This window comes from Macaca fascicularis, chromosome 5 (genome assembly GCF_037993035.2).
Source record: "Macaca fascicularis isolate 582-1 chromosome 5, T2T-MFA8v1.1".
NCBI lineage: Eukaryota > Metazoa > Chordata > Mammalia > Primates > Cercopithecidae > Macaca > Macaca fascicularis.
In genome coordinates, this window is record NC_088379.1 from 132,111,338 (window position 1) to 132,127,882 (window position 16,545).

General features: G+C 35.7%; 1 long non-coding RNA gene across 3 annotated transcripts in view; it reads right to left on the reverse strand.

Moving 5' to 3' along the window:
- Positions 1–1,457: 1,457 nt before the first annotated feature.
- The window catches only part of LOC123573624 (uncharacterized), a 253,019-nt gene continuing 237,931 nt past the window's right edge, over positions 1,458–16,545 (reverse strand). For all 3 annotated transcript variants that reach the window (XR_010586988.2, XR_010586987.2, XR_012435356.1), the window contains 2 exons: positions 10,461–10,600; positions 1,458–1,617 (listed from right to left, as the gene is read on the reverse strand). This is a non-coding gene — a long non-coding RNA (uncharacterized lncRNA). The remainder of the gene's footprint in view (positions 1,618–10,460; positions 10,601–16,545) is intronic.

Below are 16,545 nucleotides of genomic sequence, written 5' to 3' on the forward strand. Positions count from 1 at the left end.
ATAACCTCCCTTATTGGTTTATGTTTAGAGTTTTCTATATTACATTATGTTAAAGGAAGATTACACTTGCATTCTTACAAAATGTGTTTTACTGGTTCATAAGGCAAGAATAACTGTTCACATTTTTGAATGTTTATGCATTAGACAAGCATTGTTCCAAGTACTTTAATTTAACCTTCGTAAAAATCTATGAGGGAGATTTTATTATCTTTGTTTTAGAGATTAGTGAATGGAAACACATAGAAGTTAGGCCATTTGCCCAAGATCACACTGCTGTTAAATACAGGAGTCAGAATTTGAACCTAAACAGTTATGGCTCCTGAATCACCATCTATAACTTCAATTCAATATTGTCTCTCAATGAGAAAGCTGTTAATTATACATGAACACACTTATTTAAAACCAAATACTTCATGAATAGATACCATGTCTTGAATGCCTTTCTAGGGACTGGGAAAATAATAGTATAATGTTAAATGGACACATCTTTTAACTTGCCAATTTCTAAATAAAAATTTTAAATAATTGGGAAATAAAAGTATGTTTTCATTATAGATAATGCCCACAACTAGTGTATTAGCCCATTTGTGAATTGCTATAAAGGAATACCTGAGAATGGGTAATTTAGAAAGCAAAGAAGTTTAATTGGCTAACAGTTCTGCAGGCTTTGCAGGGAGCATGGTACTCCCAACTGCTTCTGGTGAGGCCTCAGGAAGCTTACAATCATGGTATAAGGTGAAGGGTGAGCAGGCACATCACACCGCAAGAGCAGGAGCAAGGCGCATGGGGAGGTGTCACATATTTTTAAACAACCGGATTTCATGAGAACTCACTCACTATCACAAGGATAGCACCAAGCAGCTCATAAGGATAATGGATCTGCCCCATGACACAAACACCTCCCACCAGGCCCGACCTCTAACACTGGGGATTATATTTCAACATGAAATTTGGAGAGGACGAACATCCAAACTAAATCAACTGGTTTGTGTCCTGAAGTAAATCACTTTACTTATGAGAGTTTTAGAGATTTTTATCCATGAAATGAGGTTATGTCAGAAAGTTATTTAAGGTCAATTTGTTTTATCTTCTAACATTAGACTTAAGCCTATATGGATTGCAAATTCTCATAATTCATAGAAAACTTCTTCGTTTTCAGTATGCTGTCTGTATTTCCAAATCCACATAAATTATGGAGGTGTAAAAGAAACTATAAACTCAGCTAATTTTATATTATTTTATTCTATTGGTTGTTATTTTTATCATGACTGGTTCACCCTTTAAGTGGAAGCTATTTCAGTATAATTTTTGAAGTTGAAGTCGGATTTCTAAATATAGATTGAATTATTCTCTTAAATTAGTAAACATGATTTGAAAGAGGGAAGGAAAGAATGGAGGAGAAAAGGGATGAAGAGAGAGAAAAAGTGAAAGGGAGAAACTCAGAGCTACTGCTAATGTTTTATTTGTTTGGCTTTTATTTTTATTGGGGGTGAGGAGCAGGAGGTGGGTTTGGATAGAAGGACAAGATACTTCCTTCTAAAGCTTTCCACATGATGAAGTTAATTATCATTTCTTCTCTTCAGACATGGATGGCTCCTTCCTAGGAAGTGCCAACATCTGTTGAGAGAGAGAGAACATCTGTTAGACAAGTGGAGATATTAGGAGATAAGCTGCTTACTCCGACAGTTTGGGCATGATGAAGAAATTATAATAAACTGGAAAATTCAGATTAAAATATGGGCATAATTAGCAGTTTTTAATGTGCCAAATACTATATTGCTGAACACATAATTAATGGGGTCAGAACCTCCCAGTGATTGTCAACAACTACAGCTCATAGTAGCTCAACAATCTATTCAGAAACATCTACTAGATGGTGGGTCACAGGTTTACTCAGGGTAAATGCTTACAAGTGAGCACACACTAAAATGTTGTCAGCTTGTACAAACTCCAGGCACAGTCTCCTATAACCCAGGTCACTGTGTAGACTTGGTCTCAATGTATGGTGCCACTACTTTAAGTTCATGTAAATATGTGCACGTGCGTGTGTGTGTGTGTGTGTACTGTAAGTGCAAACACAATAATGGTAAGGAACACATTATTATTTGGATCTTTACTATTTTTTTAAATTTCACACACGTGATCTTCCCTGTTTCCAACAATCCTGTGAGACAGATTGGCCAAACAATCTCTCCATTTTAAAATTGAGGAAACAATCTCCAAGTGGCTAAATGGTTTGAGTCAGGCTATACAGGACTTGTAAATAATAAATTCAGACATTTAATTCCATATAATGCCTTGAATAAACTCATTAAAATATGAAATGTGTATCCTAAAATTCAAATTTTGACACTGAATCATACGTTAGAAGTATAATCCAAAATATCCCCCAACCATATTCCCACCCAATACACACACACTCGCTCCTCTTCTTTCTCTCTGTCTTTCTTATTTAAAGCCTACAACTCTTAACTTCAGTTTCTAGAAAACCTTAAGTTAGAATTTTGATTTTTCTACTATGCCAGCCTATAATTTTCTTCTTTCCTTCTTTCAATCAGCCAGAAGAGAGAGAAATTTAACCTGACATACATTCTTCTTTTCAAATACATTGTGTGGTTTTCAAGTTTCAGTATTTAAAAAGATGTATTTTCTTAAAATATTAATAACTTCAGATTTGTATGTTGATAAAATAAGTTTGTGTATAAAAGGGATTGAGTAAATATCAAGAGAACAGACCCTAAGGTTGATTAAAGGTAAAAGTCTAGGTTTTCAATTCTAAGAAACAGTTCCTCTCATTCTTTCCAGCAAAAAGCCTAAAACTCAGAGGAGTCCAAATGTCACCAGAAAAAAATATCTACTTTTTTCCCAAGGTGTGTCCAATGTCAGCACAGGAGAGCAGGCTATCTAGTCTAGCCTTATGCATTGCTTCTTGCATTGATAGTTAAGATGTTATTGTGGAAACTGAAGCCAGTGTCACCTGATAACTCTTCTACCTAAAATGATACTGAACACCTGCAAAATAATTTTGATTAGTCAACAGGTCTATTAACAACTTAAAAGGGGTCCTAAACTGTTAAAGAATGTCAGGAATATAAAGGAAGACTAAGATGTGGTAACTCTTCTCAGGAAGAAAACTGGCATATGTAAATCAAGACATCTAGAATAATTAAGTCCTAAACCGAATGAAATTAATCATAAGTGCAGTCTAAGTTCATATCTGTGTAATAATCCTCACTGCCACAAAAGAATGAATCTGTTTACTGAGCCCGCATGTAAAGCTTACATCAGTTTCTTCCTTAATATTTTCAGAGTATATCTGGGTTTAAAGACCAGTCTTTACGAGGAGATGAAGGAAACTTCAAACATAGCTACTCCAATCTTAATTGTATTACACTTATTGTCATCTGTCTCACAATTGATTCAAAATTATATAAGAGAATTTGACAGTTTTATTGATTTCTCCTCAACCTTGGACTCAGTGAACTGGATTATTCGTAAGTTATCCTTTTGGGACAGGGGATGGTCTGGCTCTGTTGCCCAGGCTGGAGTGCAGTGGCGCAATCATGGCTCACTGTAGCCTCGACTTCCTAGGTTCAAGCAATCCTCCCACAACAGCCTCTGCAGTAGCTGGGACTACAGGCTCACACCACCATGTCTAGCTGATTTTTGCATTTTTTTGTAGAGACAGGGTTGCGTCATGTTGCCCAAGCTGGTCTCAAACTTCTGAGCTCAAGTGATTTGTCTGCCTTGGCCTTCGGAAGTGCTGGAATTACAGGTGTGAGCCACCACGCCCAGCCTATTTGTAGGATATTTTGTATGAGGTCAATAAAGGTTTTTGGTTACTGATGTTCAAACCAACCTGCTATTTAATACCACTGCCAGAGGAAAAGCAGGTCACAAGTTTTCCTGAGGGATGAGAAACAATTTGTAGACGCACATATTTCTTAATAACTTTGGAATTATGTAGATACTTGGTTTATACCATAGAAAATAGAATAGATATTCTTGAAAATTCTAACAATATAATTTAATTGTCCATAAATTAGGAATGGCATCAAAAGAAAATTGATCTTAGTCTTGAAATATTATAAGAAAAAAATACTTATTCTCAAGAATTAAATTAACTAATATCAATCTTTCAGCATAATTATCCAAGTTAATCTCTTCATATGAAATAGATAGGTCAATATGTTATACTTAGCCCCAGAAGACATATTTTGCAATGAATTCTTCTGAGAACCTGTACTAAGAAGCCATGCGATGCAAAACAATCTTTAATATAAGGAAATGGAGCTTTTTATTTCTAGTGAAGGTGTGAAATGGTTTACCAATTCTTTCAAATATTTTCAGACTAAAATCATCTTAGCCCTAATTTAACAAGTGGAACTCTGGAGATTTGAGCAAACCTTCATTCAAATTCTGAAACACATTCAGAAATATTTCTTGAGCAAAATCCTTACTATGCTCACAAGTCTTGATGCAGTTTCTCCATCTCACAAACAAATAAATATATGTGGAGCCTTGTCTTGGGCCTTAATTTTCACAAAGGAATGTCAACATCACCACATATGTGTTGGATTCAAGTATTTGTAGCAAAGCATTGGTCTATCATTGGCTGTGTAAATATAAACAGACTTGACTCACACAAATAAAATGTCTAAAAAATTAGAATGCAAGTGAAATACTAGAATAATATTTATACCATATATGACAATGAGTTCACATCTTTGTTGTATTAAGAATTTTCAAGATGTATTCTGAGATAGAAATGATAATAGTTTTAAGTGACACAACATTTCCAAAGGGCAATGTTGAGACATAATGATTGCATTAGGTTTGGTGCAAAAATAATTGCAGTTTTCACCATTAAAAGTGACTTTTAACTCAGTCAAAATTTCTGTCATTTTTTAGAAAATTTTTTCAAGTAAATAATTAGTCATACACAAATATGGTAAGAGTAGTAACCCTGATAACAGCAAAATCTTGGAGACAACGTATGTCTAATATTACATATTGTTTGAGTAAATTATGGTTACACAAACAAGAATATGCAACCATTTAAAATTATTTCTCAAATAATTATTAAGGTCATGGAAAATGGTCACATATATTGCAATGTGAAAAAAATACGTGACTAACGGCTCACATTTGTATGTAAAGTTTTGTATTCATAGATAACAAAATGGCTGGAACAATAAGTATCAAAATGTTTATAGTTACTTCTAGCTAGAGAAATTATAGATTTTCTTTTCTCTTTTTCTAGCTTTCTGTGTTTTCAACATTTTCTATAAATAACATTTATTGCATTTACTTTGTAAGTTGAAAAATTACACAAATTTGTGATTTAATCATAATCCTGTAAGCCCTTGTTGTCCATCTATATTCATTCTATTTTTATCCTTTGGTTTATACTATTTATTTATTTTTTCTTGGTTATAATATTTTAAATTTATTATATTTATTTATTACAAGTAGTTTACATATATTAGTTATATATATTATTTATTATATGTAGTTTACATATAATCATTTATTTGTGCTTTTATTGTTAAATTTCTTAAATTCTAATGGAATCCAATATATGTATGGTAGCCTCTTCTGGAACCCACATTACATCCATTGCCAGATCTCAAACATATGAATAAACTAACCAACAAAATTGAATAAATGGTCCTTTTAAACTAAAACATAAACCCATTATACTGTGTTTTCATGTTTAATCCTGAATCAGCTGACCATTTTACATAAATTTTTACTAAAAAAATCATTTGATCTAAGAACATCTCCCAGAGCCTGGAACACATTTTTCCAATTCCTGACTTGAAGTTTAGTATCAGTATCATATATATGCTTTCTCAGAGACTTTGTCATATCATAATACCTTTATACACAACTCATATATGTGCCATGCATTTGCATAGAAATTTACTACTTCTAAGAGCACTTTCACATGCATTGACTCAACTAATCCTCATAAGACTACAACACAAGTATCACTGAACCAACTTAGATAAAAATGCCATGATGGCTACTTTTAGCTGATCCTTGATGCTATTACTTTTTCTAACAGAATCATGATACTCTACTTGCCAGCACTAATAGATGTGTCAATATTGAATCCATGTTGTATGTTAAGAATCAGTGTTTTCAGCAAAGCACCCCACCAGAATTTTGGTTTGTTCCACATCAGCATTGTTCATTACAGCCGTGAACTAAGCTTTAAAAAACATTCTGGAAGCACACATACATCATCTACTTGTGTGTGTATGTGTGTGTGTGCCTGCCTCTAGTTTGTCATGCCAATAGAACTTTGCTAAAATGTGTGTTTAGTGCATACTAAGCATATGGAACACACACACACACACACACACACACACACACACATACACACACACAGATTTTTCCTGTGGAGAATAATTAAGCTGAAGATGTGTTCTTCCTGGGGGATAAAAATGCAATTAAATGTCAAGTCTTTCCTTTCAAAAGACAGAATAAATGTTCCTTTTTTAAAAAAACTCCAGATGGTTAAATGTATACTTTTGAAATTTTTCTGTTTGAAGATAACTTTTTTGCCTCACAATTCCCCTGAGACTCTTCTCTCCCTCAGTACTCTTAACAGATTTTTTCTCAGCCCTCAAACACTGCTCCAATTAAAGAGGATGTCCATTTCCTTCAAATTTCCTCTTTCATTGGTTTCCTCAGTGACCCGCCCTTCTCTGTAATGGCTCCCTGGCCAGCTCACATTCTAGAACTGCAACTGATTCAGCCTGTCGTCTCTCTCTGCACTTGTACCAGACACATATCTTTGAAAAAACTAGTGACACAGCTTCTAGCAATACCTATCAGCCATGGAGGGATTTTTCTGAATTCGATTTTAGCCTCTTTCTTAATTTTTTCGACTCTCAGGTGCAGTTAGGAATCACAAATACAAAAATGAATTATACTGATTCCCTAACCCTAATCTACATCACAAAAGTAGGTGCTACCTCACTGTATGGAGATAATTCATAAACAATGACCAAAGAACCAGAGAGCTATTTCAGCAGCAGGCTAATCAATATTATGAAAAATGGAGTGTTTGTGAAGAGGGAAAGATCTAGCCTAGTGTGATAGTAATCTAGTTAAAAAATTCTCAAACTTGCAACAAAAGAGATTCCTCTACATTCTTTCAGCCATTTTTTTTAGTAGGATATTCCACAAATCATTTTATGATAGGCTTTCTACTGCAGACATCAAATGAAAGATTCTTGAATAAATACATGAACTCTAAGGTGTTGGCATTATGCATATGTTTGATGCATCATATTTTAAGCTCCGAGTTTCTGAAACATGTAAAAATGTCTAAGCCTGCCTGTGAAGATGTCTATCTTATAAAAGTGGTCAGAAGTGTCGAACTTCTCAACTCTTACTTTGAATTTGTGCAAAGCATTAACCATCACATTGAAAGATCCATAATTTAGCCTTCTTTTCTCTCACATGAGCTTAGCTTTGACTTTGCCAAAAATGTGGGCATTTTGCCTCTAAAAACAACAAGTGGTTGTATTCTGCATATTCTCATCTTCCCTTGATGACACCCCTGATTGCATCTAACCTGCCAGCAGAGCTGGACTGGAAACAAGAGCTTTCATTTGGCCATGAGAACAAAGAACAATTGTTTCTGTTAAGCAGTGAAGTTTCTAATGTAGCCAGAGATTACAGAAAAGAATCCTCATAAGGGAAGAAGAAAAAAACTCCCCATCATGTCAGCATTGTCAGTGACCAAAGCCATACTCCAATGTATGACCTATGGCCCTCAAAGCAGAGGAATATTTCTTCCTCTATAAAGTGAGTGTTATTTGATTAAATGAATGTTTCTCTAATAAATAGCATACTTAAGATCTTTCAAAAAGCTCTGAACAACCGTCTTATCCGGAGCCAAATAAAAGATATATTGGCAAAAACAAAACTTTCATCCAAATTAATAATGTCTTTATATATCCCTGTCCAGATCTGCATTGACTCAAGAATTGGGAGGCATTTCCCCAGTAATCATTCTGTAACCACTGAGTTTTCTAGCAAAGCCAGTGACCCCTGCATCGAGTGAGGTTCACAGGACCTATTTCTGAGGTTGTCTTTGTCTTCCTGTCCATTACCACTGTGTGATATTCATTAGTCAATCACAAAAGAGCAGATTATTTCACATGTCAGTACAAAGGCACTTTGGATCTCACTTAAAATTAAAAAATAAAATAAAACTTAATTTCAATAGAGAATATATACTTCCCCTCCCCACTCTTTGTTTTGTTTTGGTTTTTAATCTTCATTATTCTTTTCTTTTTGAAATTGAATTTGTTGGCAGGGATAGACTATCTGCCTATTTTGAAAATGACATTAGTAAAAAGCAAAATCCTAGTGATAGTTCAGAAGCCTGAATAAGTGGATCATCTTGGGCCATCACCTTTTGGGCACCATCCCAGATATAAAGTCATTGCTCATTTGGGCACTAATTGCTATCCTTCTTCGTGGTTATTGGAGAATTAAGCAAGCAGATTACTCTTTCACCTTCCTATGTGAAACTTCCCCATATTACACCATCTCTGGTAAGGTAGTAAATGGGAAATTTTACTCCTTCTTGTCTTATAATATATGCCACAACAACTTGAAAGATTAACACAAATTAAATAGCAATTATACTTCCACAATCTTTTAGTCTTCAATTTGAGCTAATTTATCTCTGAATTAAATAATAAATCGAATAATAACAGTTATTTTTTATTCAACACTGACTTTGTTTACCTGCCTTTTCTTAGTGCTGTAAATATATAATTTAATCATACAACAACTTCATAAGGATTTATTTTCAGGGCATATTAATTAGGGTATAAGAAAAGTAACAGTAATGAGACAGCCAAAGTGCAATGGCTCAGAAAAGGCAAAGGTTAATTTGTCTTTTATAATGGACCCTGATTCCTGAGGTTGTCCAGTGACTCTGTGGTGGAGGCAGCTCTATCTCAACTGTGGTTTCCACTTCTGTATCTTAAGTGACTGCTACAGTTGTCACCACGATCCGGATAGGATGAAGTGGGAACTAGAAAGTACTGGGAAAGCAGTGGACCTCTAAGAAGTACCTAGAATGTTACAAACATCACTTCCTGCAAACAAGCAGGATAAGGAGAGATTCACTAAGGTGTTTTTGCACAAAGAGATTCCTTATTAATAGGGATGCTATGGTTTGCAATGTATGGAAAATGCACGGTTGAGGTAATTGCCATTCATCTGTGTAATCATGAGGAAAACACTGACCTCCTCTGGATTTACATTTCTTTTTAAGTAAAATTTAAAAGTTCAATTACATCATTTCCAAGGTGTCCTAAAGCTCTAAATTTAATGATTATGTTTAGAAACATGTACATATAAAATAAAACTGATAATGTACCATAGATTAGGAATTTAGAAGAACCAGAATTTTGTCCAATTTGTCACAGGATGAGATTGGGAGAGGCTGTCCCTTTTGTTTGATTTTTACCATTTAATAGCCAACATTATCCAAAATAAGTTTCATGTAACATTAATTCCATAAAATTATCTGAGAAAAACAAAGGCAGTTCTATGATATTTTAACTGAAATACTTTTGGTTAAAAATGAAAAATAAAGAACTGGATTAATAAAAAGGGATAATGTCTATAAGGAATATAGAATGTCAGGCCACCATTTATGCTGTTTGGGCAACTTAGCCATTCCAGCCTGTGGGCTTTGGAAGCAGTACCCTAGCATAGCACAGCTACTCTATAAAAGTGTGGCCACACTGCTTTTTAAATCAGGTTCCAAATCCCCTTCCTTCTCACTGGACAGAACCTCCCAACTGGGGTCTCCAGCCACCCCCACCAGTGTTCTCCAGTCTACAGAAATTTGAAAACTCCCTGGGATAAAACTCCCAGAGGGTGGGGCAGACCTCCATATTTGCTGTTCAGGCAACTTTGCAGTTCCAGCCTTTGGGCTTGGAGAGTCCAAGCTGACAGCAGGTGGAGGTGATACCCCAGCATGGCACGGTGCCTCCATGAAAATGTGACCAGACTGCTTCTTTAAGTGGTTCCAAACCTGTTCCCAACCCTGTTCCTCATCACTGGGTGGACTCTCCCAACCAGGGTCTCTGGTCACCCCCACTGGTGTTCAGCTGATAGAGGTTTTGGGTATCCCCAGGATGGAGCTCACAGGAGAAGGGGTTGGCCTTCATCTTTGCTGTTTCAGTAACTTAGCTGTTCCAGCCCTTGGGTTTCAGAGTGTCCAAGGTGACAGGCGAGGGAGGGGGTGGGGGCTGAAGTGGACCTCCAGCACAACACAGCTGCTCTAAGAAAACATGGCCAAACTACTTTTTTTAAAGCAGGTCACTGATCCCATTCCTTCTGACTGGGTGAGACCTCCCATCTAGGGTCTCCAACCACCTCCTACAGGTCCACTCAGGCTGACAAAAGCTCCATACCTTCTTGGGATGGAGCTCCCAGAGGAGGGTGCAGGCTGCCATTTTTGCTGTTTCATAACCTTCACTGGTGATACATCCAGGTACTGGAAAATTTGAGGTAACCAGGGACTGGAGTGGACCCCTAGGATACTGTAGCAGCCCTATGGAAAAGGGGTCAGACTGTTAAAAGAAAAAAATAAAATCCATTCAAAGGTCAGCAACATCAAAGATTGAAGGTAGATAAGCCCACAAAGATGAGAAAGAATCAGCACAAGAATGCTGAAAACATAAAAAGCCAGAGTGCCCTCTTTCCTTCAAATGACCACATTACCTCTCCAGCAAGGGTTTAGGACTGGGATGAGGCCGAGATGGCTGAAATGACAGAAGTAGAATTCAGAATATGGATAGGAACAAAATTTACTGAGCTAAAAGAGTACATTGTAACCCAATGCAAGGAACCTAAAAATCATGATAAAACATTGCAGAAACTGACAGACAACATTATTAGTTGCTACAAAAACACACTGAAGTATACAGACCAGTGAAACTATAAAGCAACCACATAAACAAGTCTACAAAATAACCAACTAACATCATGGTGACAGGAACAAATCCACACATAACAACACTAATTTTAAATGTAAATAAGATAAATCCCCCAAATTAAAAGACACAGAGTGGCAACCTGGATAAAGAACCAAGAATCATCAGTATGCTGTCTTCAAGAGACTAATCTCACATGCAAAGACACATATAGACTACAATAAAGAGATGGAGGAAAATCTACCAAGCAAATGGAAAACAGAAAAAAGCAGGGGTTGCAATCTAAGTTCCTGACAAAACAGATTTTAAACCAACAAAGATCATAAAAGACAAAGAAGGGCATTATACAGTGATAAAGGCTTTAATTCAACAAGAATATCTAACTATCCCAAATACACATGTAACCAATAAAGGAACATCCAAATTCATAAAGTAAGTTTTTAGAGACCTTCACAGAGACTTTGATTCACACACAATAATAATGGGAAACTTTAACACCCCACTGACAATATTAGACAGATCACTGAGACATAAAACTAATAAAGATATTCAGCATCTGAACTCAGCACTAGATCAAATGGACCTGATAGATATCTACAGAACTCTCCACTCAAAAACAACAGGTTATACATTCTTCTCCTCACCACGTGGCACTTACTCTAAAACCAATCACATAATTGGAAGTAAAACACTCCTCAGCAAATGCAAAATAACTGAAATCATAACACTCTCTCAGACCACAGCACAATCAAATTTGAAATAAAGACTAAGGTATTCACTCAAAACCATACAATTACATGAAAATTGAATAACCCACTCCTGAATGACTTTGGGGTAAATAATGAAATTAAGGCAGAAATCAAGTTCAACAAAACTAATGAGAACAAAGATACAACATACCAGCCTAACACGACAACAAAAAGAACCAGAAAACCAAGAGCAAACAAATCCCAAAGATAGCAGGAGACAAGAAATAACCAAAATTAGAACCATGAACAACAATTTATAGGATCAATGGATCCAGGAGTTGATTTTTTGAAAATATTAATAAGATAGAACACTAGCTAGACTAACAAAGAAGAAAAGAGAGAGGATTCAAATAAACCAAATCAGAAATGACAAGTCTACATTACCATTGACTCCACAGAAATATGAACGACCATCACAGAATATTTTGAACACCTCTCTGCACATAGAAAATTTAGAAAAACAGATAAATTCCTGGACACATACACCCTCACAACACTGAGCCAGGGAGAAATTGAATCCCTGAACTGACCAATAATGAGTTCTGAATTTGAGGCAGTAATAAATAGTCAGCCAACCAGAAACACCCCAGGACCAGATGGATTCACAGCTAAATTCTACTAGAGGTATAAAGAAGAGCTGGTACCATTCCTACTAAAACTATTCCAAAAAACTGAAAAGTGGGATATCCTCCCCAGCTCATTCTACTAGGCCAGCATAATTCTGATACCCAAACCTGGCAGAGATACAGCAAAAAACAAAAAACAAAAAAAAAAGAAAACTTCAGGCCAAAATCCTTTATTAACATTGATGCAAAAGTCTTCAACAAAATACTGACAGACTGACTTCAGCAGCACATCAAACAGCTTATCCACCACAGTTAGGGAGACTTCATCCCCAGGATGCAAGTTTGGTTCAACATACACAAATAAATAGATGTGATTCATCACATAAACAGAACTAAAGACACAAAGCACATGATTATCTCAAACAATGTAGAAAAGGTTTTCAATAAAATTCAATATCCCTTCATTTTGCAAACTTTCAATAAGCTAGGTCTTGAAAAAACATACCTAAAAATAATAAAAGCCTTATATGACAAACCAACAGCCAACATTATACTGAATGGGCAAAAGCTAGAGGCATTCCTTGCAAACTGGCACAGAACAAGGATACCCTCTTTCACCACTCCTATTCAACATAGTATTGGCAGTTCTGGCCAGGGCAATCACACAAGATAAAGAAATAAGGGGCATCCAAAGAGGAATAGAAGAAGTCAAACTACCCCTGTTTGTGGAAGACATGATCCCATATCTAGAAAACCAATTAGTCTCAGCCCAAAAGCTTCTGAAGCTGATAAACAACTTAAGTGAAGTCTCAGGATATGAAATCAATGTGCAAATATCACTAGCATTCCTATAAACCAACAACAGTCAAGCCAAGAGCCAAATCAGGAACAAACTCCCATTCACAATTGCACAAAAAGAATAAAATACTTAGGAATACAGCTAACTAAGGAGGCAAAAGGTCTTTATAAGAAAAACTACAAACTACTCTTCAAAGAAGTTACAGAGTACAGAAACAAATGGAAAAACATTTCATGCTCATGGATAGGAAGAATCAATATTATTAAAATGACCATACTGCCCAAAGCAATTTATAGATTCAATGCTATTCCCATTAAACTACCATTGACATTCTTCACAGAACTAGAGAAAACTATTATTTTAAAATTCATTTGAAATCAAAGAGGAGTCCAAATAGCAAGGCAATCCTAAGTAAAAAGAACAAAGCTGGAGGCATCATGCTACCTGACTTTAAACTATACTACAGGGCTACAGTAACCAAAACAGCATGGTACAGGTACAAAAACAGACATATAAACCAATGGAACAGCATAGAGAACCCAAAAATAAGACCACACTCCTGCAACTATCTGATCTTTGACAATCCTGATGAAAACAAGAAATGTGGAAAGGATTCCTCATTCAATAAATGATGCAGGGATAACTGACTAGCCATATGCAGAAGATTGAAACTGGGTCCCTTCCTTACACCATACACAAAAATCAACTCAAGATGGATTAAAGACTTAAATGTAAAACCCAAAACTATAAAAACGCTGCAAGACAATCTAGGCAATATAATTCAGGATATAGGCACAGGCAAAGATTTTATGATGAAGATGCCAACAGCAACTGCAACAAAAGCAAAAGTTGACAAGAAGGATTTAATTAAACAAAAGAGCTTCTGCACAGCAAAAGAAACTATTATCAGAGTAAACAGACAACCTACTGAATCAGAATCAATTTTTGCAGCAAAATATGCATCTGACAAAGGTCTAACATCTAGCATCTATAAGGAACTTACATAAATTTATAAGAAAAAAATATAAAAATAAGCAAATGGCATGAACACACACTTTTCAAAACAAGACATACATGTGGCCAACAATCATATTTTTAAAAGCTCACATCAGCAATCATTAGAAAAATTCAAATAAGAACCACAATGAGATATCATCTCACATCAGTCAGAATACCTATTATTAAAAATTTAGAAAATAAGATACTGGAAAGGTTGTGGAGAAAATGGAATGTTTATACAGTGTTGGTGGGAGTATAAGTTAGTTCACCCATTGTGGAAGACAGTGTGGCAATTCCTCAAACACCTAAAGACAGAAATACCATTTGACCCAGCAATCCCATGACTAGGTATATACCCACCTATTACAAAGACACATGATGCACATATACATTCATTGCAGCATTATTCACAATAGTGAAGACATGAAATCAACCTAAATGCCCATCAATTATCATTGGTTAACTGGTTAAAGAAAATGCAGTATTAACATATATATGCCATGGAATACTATGTAGCCATAAAAAAGAACAAGATCATGTCCTCTGTAGGGATGTGGATGGAGCTGGAGGCCATTATCCCTAGCAAATTAACACAGGAACAGAAAACCAAGTACTGCATGTTTCACTTATAAGTGGGAGCTAAATAATGAGAACGCATGGACACATAGAGGGGAGCATCACACTCTGTGGCCTTTCAGAGGGTGGAGGGTGAGAGGAGGGAAAGGATCAGGACAAATAAATAATGGATACTAGGCTTAATACCTTAGTGATAAAATTATGTGTACAACAAACTCCCATGACACAAGTTTACCTATGTAACAAACCTACACTTGTACCTCTGAACCTAAAATAATTTTTTTAAAAGAGGGAATATAGAATGTCTTATGGAGCCTAAATTCAGGAATCTGATTGGATTTGAGACAGCAAGACCCAAGGACACAAATGCTCTCAGGACTTTTTCTCTCTTTCTCCTTCCCACTTTATTCTTCTTTTTCTTGGTAAAACCCAGCCTTCTTTCACTCATATATGGCAAGAAAAGCTATTAACAGTTCTTGCACGTTATAATTCACCCAAAAACCAGGTACACAAGCAAAATTGGCCAAATTTTCTTTCAGTTTCAAATTCAAAAATCTTGGAGAAAAGACTCATTGGCTCTTTTGGGTCAAGTTCTTTCTCAGGCAAAGTAGCAGAAGCAAGGTCACACTGTAACATGGCTGCCCTCTGCAAGCAAGAACATTTCATGCTCATGGATAGGAAGAATCAATATTATTAAAATGACCATACTATTACCATAATATTATAAATACTATGACCATAATATTATAAAATGACCAAATGAAGTAACTCCTGGAGGAGATTCTGGGCCCATAATCCAACAAACTTAGAGATTGCTATACAAACATAGAAAATGCTGCTTTACTGTAAGCCTTTCTTAGAGAGACACAAAGCATACTGGCAAAATTAAAGCAATCAAAATCCTAAGATTAACTGTTTAAATTCATGTTCCACAAAAAATTTAACAAATTTTCAAAAAACTATCTACACACACACATATACATGTGTGCACAGATAGTTCTATATATATATATATATATTTTTATATATATAATACATATGAATGGATAAATAATATATACAATGCATTTTAAAAGCTTTCTCTGGAAATTAATCTGTGTCATTATTCCAACTGAATTTACTTTATAACAGTCACTCAGTGGATCACTAACATTATCAAATAGCTTGTATACTTTCACATTAACACTTTGCATACCCTGGGAACCCAATGAAAGGTGAGTTAACCCTCTGAATGTTTTGAAATCTGGAACAACTAGAACACACCACAATCAGGTTTGTTAGATAGAGCCATATCATAAAGAGTAACTATTTCACACAAGCAATAAGGTTAGAAAAAGTTAAGGTCTCTCCTCTAAAATTTGCTGTGGGAAGATATCCTCTGCATTGAAAATAGTATTTACTAACAAACAAATTATGATAAAGCATTGCCTCGTCCTAAAATAACATGTAGTTCAGAACACTGTGATAAACGACATGATTGGTACTTAATTGGTGCTGTAGTAGGCTTGAAAGCAGAGAGGAATCACTACCTATTTGGGCATGAAGGAAAAGCCTTAAGGACTTTATTAGGTGAACAGTGAAGGCACTCTATGGTGGAATTCTGAGATTAGGAAAAATTACATATGAAGGCAAAAAGCTTTAGGACATATCCTGGCATAGATATATAAATAAACAATAAGTTACAGTATATGATATGATTTGAATCTGTGTTCTCCCGCAAATATTATGTCAAATTGCAATCCCCAGCACTGGAGGTGAGGCCTTCTGCTCGAACCCTGTGATGCCATGGCTTACCCTTCACCTTCCACCATGACTGTAGGTTTCCCAAGGTCTCCCCAGAAGTCACTATGCTTTCTGCACAGCTTGCAGAACCA